Raw genomic sequence first — 4,270 nt, 5'->3', positions numbered from 1 at the left:
GAAAAGGCAGAGGAACCAGAGATCAAATTGCCAACATCTGCTGGATCATCAAAAAAGCAAGAGAGTTCCAGAAAAACATCTATTTCTGCTTTATTGACTATGCCAAAGCCTTTGACTATGTGAATCACAATAAACTGGAAAATTCTGAAAGAGATGGGAATACCAGACCACGTGACTTGCCTCTTGAGAAACCTGTATGCAGGTCAGGAAACAATAGTTAGAACTGGACATGGAACAACAGACTGGTTCCAAATAGGAAAAGGAGTACATCAAGGCTGTATATTGTCACCCTGCTTATTTAACTTCTATGCAGAGTACATCATGAGAAACACTGGGCTGGAAGAAGCACAAACTGGAATCAAGATTGCCGGGAGAAATATCAATAATCTCAGATATGCAGATGACGCCACCCTTATGGCAGAAAGTGAAGAGGAACTAAAGAGCTTCTTGATGACAGTGAAAGAGGAGAGTGAAAAAGTTGGTTTAAAGCTCAACATTCAGAAAACTAATATATGCCATCCTGCCCCATCACCTCATGGCAAATAGATACGGAACAGTGGAAACAGTGACTGACTTTATTTTGGGGTCTCCAAAATCACTGCAGATGGTGACTGCAGCCATGAAATTAAAAGTTGCTTACTCCTTGGAAAGAAAGTTATGACTAACCTAGACAGCATATTAAAAAGCAAAGTTTACCTGTCAACAAAGGTCTGTCTAGTCAAGGCTATGGTTTTTCCAGTAGTCATGTATGAATGTGAGAGTTGGACTATAAAGAAAGCTGAACATAGAGGAATTGATGCTTTTGAACTGTGGTGTTGGAGAAAACTCTTGAGAGTCCCTTGGACTACAAAAGAAGATCCAAGCAGTCCATCCTAAAGGAAATCAGTCCTGAATATTCACTGGAAGGACTGATGCTGAAGCTGAAACTCCCAATACTTTGGTCACCTGATGCAAAAAACTGACTCACTGGAAAATACCCTGATGCTGGAAAGATTGAGGGCAGGAGGAGAAGGGGATAACAGAGGAGAAGGGGATCACAGGGGATGAGATGGTTGGATGACATCACCAACTCAATGGACATCAGTTTGGGTAAACTCCAGGAGTTGGTGATGGGCAGGAAGGCCTGGTGTGCTGTGGTTCATGGGGTTGCAGAGAGTTGGACATAACTGAGCGAGTGAACTGAACACTACATGTTTCCATTTGCGATTACCGTATCCCCTCTGTAATATCTAAACCTACCACTGCCTCCCTTTCCAACTCTCTAGTACCCAAGGGAACAAATGTTCAGCCCAAATAGTACTTGAACTCTGTGATATTGTAATTTATTATATGAAATATATATTTGGTCTTTGTCTTGTTGCTAGCATGGAGCTCTCCAAAGCCTCAAAATTTCCTGTGATGAGAACTATGAAGGTATCTTGTGTCATGTTAATGAGGTGATTTGGGGAAAGGGTCTAAAAAGGGGAGCTGGTTGCCTGAGAAGACAATCATGTGATGAGAAGGTTACAATTTTCAGTGTTATCCTCCACCTCCAGGGAGGAGAGAGGGATTGGAGATGGTGTTCAGTTGCCCATGGCCAATGGTTTAATCTTTTATGCAATGAAGCTTCCATAAACATGTAAAACACTAGTTTCAGTGAGCTTCCAGGTTGGTGGACAAGCCAAGACTTGGGGGAGCATGGCATTCTTGGAGAGGGGCACATGGAAGATCTGTGCCTTTTCACAGTACATTACCCTGTCCATCTCTTCCTTTTGCCTGTTCTAATTATGAAATGTTTCTCTGAGCCCTGTGAGCCACTCTAGCGAATTAATTGAACCTGAGGAATTGATTTTGGGAATCTCTGATCTATAGGTGGTCAGTCTAAAGCGCAGGTGACAACCTGGACTTGCGATTGGCATCTGAAGTAGAGGGCAGTCTTGTGGGACTGAGCCCCTAATCTTGGAATCTGATGCTGTCTCTGGGCAGATAGTGTCAGAATTGAGTTGAATTGTAGGACATCCAGCTGCTGTGCAGAATTGCTTGGTGGTGTGGGGAAAATTCAGAGAAGGCAATGGCATCCCACTCCAGTACTCTTGCCTGGAAAATCCCATGGATGGAGGAGCCTGGTGGGCTGCAGTCCAGGGGGTCGCCAACAGTCGGACACAACTGAGCGACTTCACTTTCACTTCTCACTTTCATGCATTGGAGAAGGAAATGGCAAGCCACTCCAGTGTTCTTTCCTGGAGAATCCCAGGGACGGGGGAGCCTGGTGGGCTGCCGTCTATGTGGTCTCACAGAGTCGGACACGACAGAAGCAACTTAGCAGCAGCAGCTTCAGCAGTGGGGAAAATTATCCCCACATGGGAATTCGGGGCAGAAGTAAAGATTCCTTGATCTTAACACTGTTCCTCACTCCCTTCCAGTCCTAACTTCTCTCCTTAGCCAGTTTTGATTCCTTTTTTCTTCATTACAATTGCTTTCATAGATTACAAACTCCCTTGTTTCTCTCTTTCTTCATTGCTGTTACCTGGCAAACCTCCAGACCTAGTTAAATCCAACTTTCCAACTACTTCACCTTTAGCCCAGGCAGCAGAATTAGTTGGAGAAAAATATGCAACCACTCTGACTAATGTCACTCTATGGCACTGACCCTCTGTGGGCTAAAGTATTGCTAGGCAACCTTACCTTACCATATTTCTATAGTCCAAATTTTCTTATACATTAGAATCTCTTGTGCAAGCTTTTTAAAAATGCTCATGTCAGGCTACACCCCTAGACCAATTAAATCACAGTCTCAAACAGTGGACCCAGGTATCAATTTTTTTTTTTTTTTTTTTTAAACTCCACAGCCAAGTTTGAGGACTACTGCTCTAACCCATTTATTCCTTTACTCTAGAGATGACTGTTTCACCCACACAGTCTTTGCTATTCCTCCAACATGCCAAGCACAGTTCTGCTACATGATTCTCTCTTCTGGGATGCTCTTTCCCAGGAGTTTGCATGGTTGGCTTTTTTATTCCTTCAAGTTTCTGCTGCAAATGTCTGTTAGCAATAGATATTTCTGAACTCTTCCGTATAAAACAAGACTTTCCCATCCCAACCTTAGCACTTCCTGTCCCTTTTGCCTTACTTTGTTTTACTCCTTATCATTTCTGACTACCTAATATATTGGCACTAGTGGTAAAGAACCCACCTGCCAATTCAGGAGACATAAGAGACTTGTGTTCTATTCCTGTGTTGGGAAGATCCCCTGGAGGAGGGGATAGCAACCCACTGCAGTATTTTTGCCTGAAGAATCCCAAGGGCAGAGGAGCCTGGTGGGCTACAATCCACAGAGTTGCAGAGAATCAGACATGACTGAGGTGGCTTAGCACCATATTATGCATTTATTTGCTAATTATTTATTGTATGTTTCCATCTACTAGAAAAATAGATTTTGTGTGTTTTGTTCACTGCCCACAACAAAATGTGCACAGTTAATTTATTAACAGATCAATAGGTGTTCAATAAATGTGTATTTTTTAAAGGGTAGAAAACAGACACTTCTCAGGACTCTATTGTGTTCAAGGTAACTGTTATTTTATGCAAAATAAAATATGCATTTTCTAAACCTGGCTAAAGGGGCTGGTATGGGACTTGGATCAGAAAGGTTGGAATCTTGGATGCTTCAGAGGCAGTTCCTAGATATTGGGAGAGAGGTCAGTTGAGAGGGTGGGGACATACAGTAGCAGCAGCAGCAATGAAAGCAAATAGGAACTGTCATAGTACTGAGTCTGAAGGATTGTAGTCTCAGCAACCAGGAGAATCATGAACAGAACAACTTTTACTTAAACTCAAGGCCCAGAGGGACTCAGCTGGTGATTAGTCAGTGACCAGCACTCACCACCACCACTCACAGAGATGACATGCTGCTAAATGGGCTGTGAAGGAGGAGAGAGTGTGCAGAAGTTGGGGTGGCAGCAATTATAGGGATGAAGGCTCAGCTTACTACCAGTGGGTTTTTTTTGCCCCAAACTTGGTGATTAAGGAAGTATGTATTCCACATGTGCTCTTAGAAGATTTAATACTAACAAGAATTTATAGAACAATAGTAAATCACAGTTTTTAGAGCTATGGGCAGTTTAAGTGGAGTTTAGTTTTTCCTATTTAAGTATTAAGGATAATGAATAAATCATTACATGAGGTCAAAAGATGAGTCTTTAGTCAACATTGTTCAACTTTGCTCTAATTATCCTACATTTTACCCTTCTTAAGCATAGATTCTCCACATATAATAGTAATAGGCTTGAAT

The sequence above is a fragment of the Bos grunniens genome, chromosome 3 (genome assembly GCF_055505025.1).
Source record: "Bos grunniens cultivar Pamir isolate PY7600 chromosome 3, Bosgru_T2T1.0, whole genome shotgun sequence".
NCBI classification, from domain to species: Eukaryota; Metazoa; Chordata; class Mammalia; order Artiodactyla; family Bovidae; genus Bos; species Bos grunniens.
This window is presented reverse-complemented; position numbering follows the sequence as displayed.